Raw genomic sequence first — 11,393 nt, forward strand, 5'->3', positions numbered from 1 at the left:
AAGCGACGTTGCAATGTGTTTTAAGGCCGATTTTAAATCTAATCTATGTAAATGGACAATCCAATAATCTACTACACTGCTTGCAGATGCTATTAAGATTTACAAAAACATGAACATGACGATGTCTCAAACAACTGCTATACCAAGTATAAGACGTATGCAACTTGTCCAAAACTTGCCTATTAGTCTTCAAAGTGCTATGAAATATCAAGCAATGCACAGTTGCCAAAATGAAATACTCAAAAGGGAAGATACAACAAGATGAAGATGAAAAATCCTTGTGTTTTATGTTTGACGGACAACTCAATTTTAGAAAGCACATACACGAACAAGTGAAGAAAGACAACGGAAAAGCAGGCACCATAATGAGGATATTTAACTTCATGTCAAAGGGAATATTCCTGTAATTGAACAACGCACTCGATAGACCCCACCTTAAATATACTTCAAAGAATTTAAAAAAAAAATGATCAAGGAGAAATATCACATGTCCAAAGAAGAGCTTCATTGATAGTACAAGGACCAGAATAGGTGAATTTAAAACGACTAAAACAACTTAATGAGTAGTCATACCACGTCTTGAGTATAGAGTTATAAGAGCAGATATGCTTTAAACATACACAATCATGGACAATATAATTATAATGATTACAGTACGTAAAACCAGAAATACTTTCGTTCCACATCAGACACAATGGTCAAAGAACGGGTATGGGTAAAATGACAAACTTGAGAGTAGATCGAAGTTAAGGAGGGTAAATTAAGTCATAAGGTACATTAAGTCATAAGGCTGCAAATCATTTGAACACATTGAGTAACGATGTAATACATGTACCCTAACTTCTTACACAAAATACACTGTATTTCATGGCGTTAAACATGTGTACTAAAACATTTAAATCCGTAAACCCTTTAATGAGTTATTGTTTGGTTATTGCCCAGGAACCGTATAATTGGTAAATTCTAAGTTGAATAGGGACCGATTATTACTCCATAAAAAGTACTTTAAAAGAAGTGGTTTGTAACGAAATGAGCAAAACCAGTGAAGAACAAATTTAAAGAGGACATTAATTTAGTTAAAGGGTTATAAAATTTTGGAAATATTGGACATGCACCAAAAGATACACTCGGTCAAACAAAAACTCGAGGAAAGTGTTGTTTAATGTACCAAGATGCCAAAAACAAACAGGAAAGAGTGAATGTATCATAAGTGGTTTGTTGACTACTGTACTAAGATACTGGGTTTGGTCTCAATAAAGATCGTAGCCTCTAAGTCGCAAATTGAACTTATTTTAGTATCAAAGATTTTGTGTATTTTAAAAATGGATACTGGACTGAGGAAATATAGTCAAGAAATATCTTTAAAAATATGAAAAGCGTAGATGGAAGGGTGTTTGTGCTATGTTTAATAGAAGAAAAAACACAGAAGTAGTTTATTGATTGACAAACTTCATGTGTTTATACATTTATCATGCAGTCTCTTTCTTTCTGCATATTTTTTTATGTTTGGATTTTTATTCAATAATATGTATGCATTTGGCATAACATATATGAATGTAAAAAGTAATCTAAACCAAAAAAATATGAAAAAGGGGAAAAATACATTTTTAAACATGCATGTTAATTGTATAATTTTTCATTCGATACATTGTTTTATTCTTTTGTACAAAAAGAAGTTACAAAAACAAATTGCCCAATTACTTCTAAATCTATCTGAGATATTTGTTGTGTTTTTTCATAAATGTTCCATGCTAACTGAAACCAAACAAACTTTTTTCATTTACAGAAAAATATATTTCTTATATTCTTATAAAAATATATCAAATTTAAAGTTATAATTTTCAGAACCTTATAATACACCATACTGTTTATGGCAATAGTTGAGTCATTAGTATTCAACTTCTGTATTATATCCTGCAATACCGGCTGTATTTTATTGCAATCCAAAAATAGATGTAAAAGAGTTTCTTCACAGCATTCACAAAAAGAGCAAATATCATTTTCAACCAGCTTCATTTGATATAATAATGAAATGTTGGTAATATTCTATGATTAACTCTTAATTGTAACCATTGACTATAAGAATCCTTTGTACGCTGAAATACACAACTAAAGACATTTTTTCAATAAATATAAACATCGTAAACAAGCAATTGCTCTTCATTCGGTGTACAAGGTCTTTAATAAAAAATATCGTTGAAACATAATGAAAACAGTGTTAATACTCACCGAATCGAGGACGTTTTTCAGACCAAACAAAGAACCAGGAAACCTTGACGCACCTGACATTCCTGCCCTACAACACCTTGCAGGTATGTGTTCGGGGAAGACGAGTGCTACCGGTATCGACACATTCCCTTCCTTGTTTGTGACAGGCTTTACCAAGAATGACACATTAGTTTTCAGACCGCGAATATTCTGTTTAAACAATATTTAAACATTAACAAACACTTACTTTTAAATTGATATGTTTGGCGTTGAGAAAATAACCATATTGTTTTTCATTTGTACAAGTAGGTATACATTTTTTTTTCAAGCGGTAAGAAATAATCGGTGTTGTTCTTCACGTTTTTGTGAGGGGATATGAAATCTGTCAGAAATATGACGTCACCAAATATGTGTACAATGACAGTGAAATCGATGCAATAAAAGGTGGCATGCTTTTGTTAATATTTTTGCTAGTTATCAAATATAAAAAAAAACAACATATTTATTTTGTTTTTCATAAGTCTAAAATAATAGACGTGTTATGCGGGATTCTTCCAATCCCTAACGTCTAAACAGGTTTGTGCAAAAAAAGGGTTTAAAAAAAAAATATTGAAATTGTATTTAGAGAAGTATTTTATGTTTGAAATAGATAAAGGTTTATATTCATATTTAACCATGGTGGTAGATATTTTGCACAAAACAAGCATTAAATGCATTAAAACACAGGATTTACCTTTCCTATAAAACAAAACTTTACTGACACAACTATTATGCCAATCGTAACAACTCGACCATCTCCAGCAAGCTTCGAGATAGACCTCATAAATACAATCGTAACAACTCAGCTATGGCCAAAGTGTTCCGATTGTTGTAAAACTGTGAACCGCAGCCTTGTAGGTGCCCTTCATGTATATATCTTTATGTTTTGACAGTATGAGATGAAGAAAAAACCATCAAACTCTTAATAATTTGTTGGATATTTATTTTTTGTGTGTACAGAACTTATATAAAATAGCATTATCTGGTAATATTTCTTGTTTTTATGATATTTTATAGATGCAATATGCTTTAACCCAGAATCTCGATCTGAATAACTACCCACTTTTGGTACAAAACAATTTTTACGTGAAGAATTTGCCATATTAGAAATCGTAAAAAAGATCTGTCAACGTACAATTATTTAGACTAGTCTTTCATATGGTACATTGTCCGTCATTATTGTTATATATACTTTTTTGAGAACATTCAAAAACCAATTGGAATTGGGGATACATACAACTATGCACACAGTTCCTATAAATATAAACTTGCAAAAAAAAATGAATCTGTTAAATACTTTATATACCAGTAGATCACATTGAGGGAAGTGCAGTTCACAGGAACCATAACTCTGGTTGCAGTATTTTTCAGTTATTGCACTTGATGATTTTCCTTCTTTTTTTGTCGAAAGCATAACTTGAAAACGTTAAGTCCCTGTAGTGACTTCAAACTTCATATACAGTAAAACTGAGTGTTGTTGTTCAAACAGGCCGTCGTTTGAGAACCTGTGGTCCCTCGAGGTCAAAGCTTAGTCCCGAGTATTTTTCCATCTATTTTCATATAAAATGTACTGCATGACGCTGCATCGATCTCTAAATAGTTTGAGGAGTTGAGCACCTTAACCGGTCGCATATATACAAATCATGCTAAAAACCTTAAGACTCCCCCAGGGTCAAAATTTCACACATTTTCCAAAAACTAGGTCACATAACCCAAAAATGGAAAAACCTTGTCAACACTTTAGAGGCTACATTTTTAGCCCAAATATCCTGGGAATTTGTCAGAAAGGTTGTTTCAGTGATTTCTAGCTCAAGTTTGAATATGGGTTATCTGGGGTCAAAAACTAGGTTACATTGCCCAAATATGGAAGAACCTTGTTAACTCTTGTTCAGCAATAAAATTTGGACTATGTTTTGAAAACAAATATCAATGCTGTGCTTGGAATACCTTAATTTTAACCTTTTGATCTTTTTTATTTTTGAAGTCTCTGTTATGAAATTTTGAAAACATATATCAATATTGACATTGTCAGGTGACCTTTTGACCTACTTTCTTATATTTGAAGCTACAGTTTTGAGATTTGGACCTCATGTACAGCTTTGAGAACAGATGTCAAGCTAAATTGATTACAAAGGTTAAACACTTTTACTCAGGTGAGCGATTTAGGGCCATCATGGCCCTCTTGTTTCATTTAGTATACTACAACCTTTGAACATATGAGCAAATCCCACAACGCCAGTTTAACTGTATACGGAAAGGTCTCATTGATGAGAATTACAGTGCACAGGAACTAGAACTTTAGCTTCAGTGCAAATGGCACAGACACGTAGGGTGATGATGCAAGTAAAACAGCTACCCCTTGCTTATTTTAATAGTTGCTTTAGACCCTTGCTAGTACAGTTGACCATAACCAGTTTAACCTGAATTTTGCTGTCACGACATGGGACATAATACGACAACTAATGATGTTTCCACGATAATATGTCCATATATCAGCAAAGTGATATAGCCTTTAGGGTTTTAAAAATTAATTATGTGAAATCTTACTAGTATATCATATTTTCATCATTGTTATGCCCCCATAGTCGGGCATTTTAAAATAATTCTGTCAATCCATCTGGTTTTCCGTGTCTTGGCAGTAAACTATTTCATGCCATATAGTATTCTTTTTAAAATGACCTTAAGAGTGAACAACTTAAATGCTTCATACCTGATACATGGCCACAGGTTATTCATTTATTAGAATTAAAAGCATCAATGTATATTAATTAAGATTTAAAACATTAAAAAATTTACTTGTTTAGTAATATACAAATAAGGCAAATTCCGGGGGGCAATCCGAAGGTCTTGGAACGTTATCGGCTGCTGTATTTTGACCTTGAAATGATATTGACCTTGACCTTTGGTGACCTTAATGGGCAGTATGTTAGAATTATGTACATAACTTCAAACTGAAAAGCCTTTACATGTTTGTGTAAAATAGTTAGAAAACAAATAGTCAGACTTAAGTCATTGGCACAGAAAAGGGCGGGCATCTTGGCTGTTGTCTTGGTCAACATGGTGCATGTTGCAAATACCTCTATACTAACGGGTAATGGATTAAAATCGTGAGTCTTTCCATAAGAAAATTCCTGGGACCAATCATATAAAACTGGATAACTTTATTCTTGCATACCGGACGTGTGTTTCCGGTCATGTGACCGGTGCTGGAAAAACCCGTCTTACACCCCCATGTAAGATTAGTCATGCGCAACAACGCGCCACTTCTTATCTCTTGTATTGTATGGTTTATATTATGCCATTTCAATAAAGCGCAATCAAATATAAAAGTATGCAATACCTAATTAAAATTGAAAAAAAAAATACAATTATAATAAGATGTCCAATGTAATTGGGTATTACTTGATATACTTTTGATTTTCGTAAAATCGCGATTTTTAGAGGAACTATTTGACGTCAATAGCGATTTAAAATTACTGCGCTTAATGACGTCTGTACACAACGTCGCACGCGCTTTTTGGTGAAATGTACAAAAGTGTGTTTTCTACGTCAATTTATCCGCAAAATGATAAAAAAATCCGACCCTCGGGCACGCTCTGGGCCGGTTACTCAGCAAGCCTGGTTACCGGCTTAAGCATGTGCCCTCAGGTCGGATTTTTCTATACGTACCGGAAACACATAGATACTTATAATCCACAGGTGATACTTTGGTTAGTTTGCACATGCACGCAATCTAATTGGTCAACAGTCAAGATTTGATAAATATTAACCATTCAATAAACCTTACGACTTACTTTAATCAAGCCATAGACTAAACCAGTTTTATGCGATATGCGGCTGGAGTCTGATTACACGTATGTTGACTATGTGGTGTTGGTGCCACTGGTGAGTCTTGTATCATTGGGATGAATGTTTCAGTATATTTGTAAGAATTAATCTGACAAAGGTTGGACTTTATAAAGAAAACAGATCTTGATTTATCTACAGGTTATATCCACATAGCACAGGGGGTACCTCTTGGATATCTAAACACAGGTATGAAAAGCAATTTCTTGAACACTTCAATTTTATCAACCGTATATTGAACACAATTGCAAAATGGAGGTCATGTTGATCTACAATGCATTGGCATATAAACCATAATGACAACAATCTATAATTATGACATGCTTATCCATTTATGATAACTAGTGATTGGTTTTTTTTTTTTTTTATTATATTAAAGGTTTAAAAAAACAACATCATTGAAAAATATTTTTTTACAGATGTCACTGTGAGCCTGCAGAGGGAGGGTGTGCTTTCATCTCCAGGATTTTTCATTGATAGATACCTGCCGTAAGTGTAGACTTCAGTATATTTATTTCAGTAGCTAACCATATGTAAAGAAATTATTTTTAACCTTTGTTTTCTGCAGAGTAAGTTAGGAATGAGAAAATGATACATTCTGTCGGTCAGATTTTGTATAAATTCTTGAAGGATGTGTCTTTTTAGTTCAATTGAAATTTATGTTGCAATTCTTCCAACAATGCCACAGAGTTGTAGTCAGTTACTGGAGCAGCTACAGCAAATTGGATATGCAATCATGTCGAACATGAGTTACAGAATTGATAAGGTGCGTATTTGAGTAAATTGAAAAACAACACGCAATTATTAAAAAATTGGCGAGTGTCAAAAAGAATAAGGCCAAAAAAAGAGGTTTGGTTAGAGTTACATCCTTTTCCAATACAGGTAAGGTAGGTAGGCTCTTTGTATTACTAGTAAGGCCTTTTTGTCATCATTGAAGAGTATATAGTGTTAAAGTATTCTTCTGTTTAAAGCTTTAAAGAATTAAAACTACATATTAAAACACACTCTTTATTTATTTTTTTTACCAATTGACAATTAAAACCTTTTTCGTAGTAAGGACCGGGTAGCCCAATTGTATTCTTTTAACGGTCTAAGAACAAGCAGAATACGCAAATAAATTAAAATGAAAACGTAATGAATGGACGTGTAATGAATTAAAAATAAAAACTCAAAACTCAATTCATTGAACACGATTAGGTAAACTTTTTAAACCATCATCATTTCCGTGATTGGCCGATTACTTTCCGGAAGCAAAACCAAAATAAACGGAGATCTTGGCGTTTGAAAGAGAAGTGTTCTGTGGATTGCAGAGTAAATATGGTTCTATACGATCAAAAACGGATGCAATCGGAAAATCATATGTTTTTATGAAGAGAACGAAAAAAAAGTTAAAACTGACTCAACCAAACATTTTGGCAAATTTATTATTCATGCTTTATTAACATCATGGTTGGTCCAGACGTTGTTAGTTTATACCTAATTTGTGTTTTGACAATTTAGTTTATTTTGAAATGTGAACTTAATAGCAATTTTAAACACTCATAGAATTTCCCTCGTCTGTCCGTCCATGTGTCCGTCCTACATTCCGTCTGTGTTTCCATCTGTAAGTATAATGCAAACTTGGTTCACTCAAAACTTCAAAACCATTTCAAGTAGACTCAGACACCTTGGTGAAATTTATTTAGGTGTTGAAGTTGTGCATCTGGGGTTTCTTTTCCCGCTGCATTTAGTTAATCCAGGGTTATGGCCCTTGAAATAGCAAAAATTGGCATTCTGGACTAGTGTCCCTCAAAACTCCAAAACTATATGACCAAGAGCTATGAAAGCTTAGGGGAATGTTGTTGGGGTGATGAAGTTGTGCATCTGGGGTTTCTTTTCCCGCTGCAATTAGTTAATCCAGGGTTATGGCCCTTAAATAGCAAAAAATGGCTTTCTGGACTTAAGTGTCCCTCAAAACTCCAAAACTATATGACCAAGAGCTATGAAAGCTTAGGGGAATGTTGTTGGGGTGATGATGTTGTGCATCTAGGGTTTCTTTTCCCGCTGCATTTAGTTAATCCAGGGTTATGGCCCTTGAAATAGCAAAAATTGGCATTCTGGACTTGTGTCCCTCAAAACTCCAAAACTATATGACCAAGAGCTATGAAAGCTTAGGGGAATGTTGTTGGGGTGATGAAGTTGTGCATCTGGGGTTTCATTTCCCATCTGCACTTAGTAAAACTAGAGTTAAGGCCATTGAATTAACAAAAATTGGAATTTCTTGACTTATGTCGATTAACACTAAAAAACTAGTTTATCTAGAGACATGAAACTTTAATATGGAATGTTGTTCAGGAGATGAAGTTGTTCACATGGGGTTTTGTTTGCTGTTGCACATAGCATATTCAGGGTTATGGCCCTTGAATTAGTAAAAATTTGGCATTTTTGGATTGTTTAATTTGTGTCACTCATAACTTCAAAAGTATTTATTATTAAGTTTGTTAAGTTTTAGTCTCATATCACACTAAATTAAGTTAATTGTTCATTGTTGATACTTATTTAATATCAAAATGATGGGGTGATGGATACTTAAAAACTCATTGATAATGCGAGATACCCAATTTTAAAAGTTTCAAAAGTATCAAGTAATACCCAATTACATTGGACATCTTATCTGTTACTTTAAATTTCCTGCTAATAAGGTCTGGGAAAATGCTACCCCTTGATTTGTTTGAACTAGTTTATGCCCGTGAATGAGTGTGAGCAAGGACATATTTGTTTTTCTAAAATTGATATGCTTGCCACTGCCTACACATTGACGGCAGCCCCGGTACTGGCTCCAGGCTTTCTACTGGTCCCTACTTTTCCCTACCTTTTTCTTTTGATCCCTACTTTGCCCTACTTTTTTCTGAAATAGCCCTATTATCCCTACTTTTTCATTTTGAAATGAAATGAAAAAAAAGAAGATATTTAAAATGGTATTTCAGTTGTATTTTCAGTTGCAATTGATGAGTAGTTCAGGTGTGTGTGTGTGTCTCCTTGTGATGTCCATCCTTGAAAGACTCATGGTGCCTTGGCAAAACATTCAGCAACATTCTGGCTATGAGGTAAATACATGAAACCATACTGATTGTTTAAATAACTACTATTTTATAATTTCCATGTTCCTCTTGTAAATGAATGCATGCTTCAGTCTAGTTTGACACTGCCAAGTGCTTATTAATGTCTAAATTAGGTTTATAAATATTCCCAATGACGCATTAGCTGAGGGATTCCACAGTTGCCATGCTGTACTGATTCAAAAGAACATATTTTTTTATTGGTTTCATTTGTGTTTGTGTTATTTTCCCCATGTTTATTAGACCATATATGTACATGTTACTTGAATTTTTAAAACAAAGTCATCAATCAAAAATTTTACAAGGTTTAAATAAAACATTGAAATGTGATTAAAGCATTGGCAGCTGTGGGTATCAAACACTGCATTGACCAATTGCTCTTGTGTCTGAGTAGAGTTGCAGCAGTGTGACTTATCAATTTAGATTCCAAGCTCTTAATTGTCACTTAACAAAAATCTAACATGTGCAAATACCTTGGTATTGCTTCATCACTATCCATCAGATGGTTGTGCATTTTGTCAACATGATATAATGTTAAGCTTATTCATGAAAATGACAGGTCTTAAAAATTCAAATCATTTCATTGTCATGTTGACAATAATGCACAACAATCTGGTAGCAAGCTTGGGTTAGGCTTGTTTCTCAGCTAGATTGTATTTACAGGTGTAACTATGCATGTTTGTCAAAACTAACCAGAAATAATGCCGCTCGGAAAGACAAAATTTAACCATTCTTGGCTTGGGAAGACAGACTGTAATGGCCATCTGCTAAGAACATGGTGTGCAAAAGACTCTTCCTCAGACTTTGCTGGCTACTGCTTTTTGTGTAAGAAAACAATTCAATGTGACAATAATGGTGCTGTACAGATATTGCACCATGCTGAGGGCCAAAAGCATAAGGACATTGCCAAGATGAAGATCAGCACAAGCAGCACTCAAATGTTTTTCAATGTTTCAAAGGATAAACCTACAACATCACAAGGTGGTGGGGATGTTGTAGCTGGATCTTCAAAAGAGATTCCTCTGCTAACTAAGCCACAGAAAGACTGGAAATTCACAAGGCAACAAACAATGTGATGTCTTATTAAGGTTTTGGAGTGCAGAAAGGGGAGAAATTGTGACACATTTATTCAAAGCCATAATGTTTGGACATGCTCCTGGAGAGGATGTAGCTGAGGAGCTATTAAACAGTTTTGAGGTAGAGGATGGAATCAAGTTGCCACTCCATCAGTTAATGAGCATTGATAGTGATGGGCCAAATGTTAACAAGAAAATTTGGAATCTTGTTGATCAACACCTGAAATCAAATGGCCTTCAAGGGCTTGTTGAATTTACACCATGTACTTTACATGTGGTGCACAATGCCTTTATAAAAGGAATAGATGTCTTTGGGGAAGATGTTGAGGGGCTGGCTGTTGACTTGTTCCAGTGGTTTAAAAGTCACTCTTGTCAGAAAGAAGATTTTGCACAAACACTAGAGAATATGGACCTCACTGGTGATGTGTTTGTTAGACATGTGCAGTGTCGTTGGTTAACTCATATCCCTTCCTTGGAACGTCTTAGGAACAATTGGGATGCATGCAAGCAATACTTTTTGAAGGACCTCCCACAAGTCAGTCAAAACAACCGCACCAGCCACTTCCTAAAAAAGAATGAAAGGTACAAAAGGATCTGCCAGGGATTGTCTTCCCATGAAATGTACATTCAGCTTGTGTTCATCATCAGCTGTGGACCATTGTTCAATTCTTTCTTGAAGCTTTTCCAGAAACAGGAGCCATTGATTCATCAGCTTCACTCAGAATCGACAGACCTTCTAAGAAAAGTCATGAACAGATTTGTGATGGATGACCTAGTCAGAAATGCCTGCAGTAAAAAGTTGATTGACATTGACCTTGACAAGAGAGAGAATCTGCAAGACATGAAAGATATGGAAACGGGGGAGAGTAAAGAAGCATTGGGTTCACTTAGTGAAGAGAGAAGGAAACCACTTCTGAGAGGGATGCAACAGTTCTACATAGAAGTAGCTAAATATCTTAGGAAGAAGCTACCATTGTCCCAAAAAGTGGTAAAGTATGCACAGTGTCTGCACCCAGAAGTGAGAGAGCAAAACACAGCCATGAAGTATGTAAGAGAGCTTGCACAAGAAATGCCAAGTATCACAGCAAATGAGGTTGTTATGGTAACTGATGAGGGGAAACTGTAC

This window comes from Mya arenaria, chromosome 3 (assembly GCF_026914265.1).
Source record: "Mya arenaria isolate MELC-2E11 chromosome 3, ASM2691426v1".
Lineage (NCBI taxonomy): Eukaryota > Metazoa > Mollusca > Bivalvia > Myida > Myidae > Mya > Mya arenaria.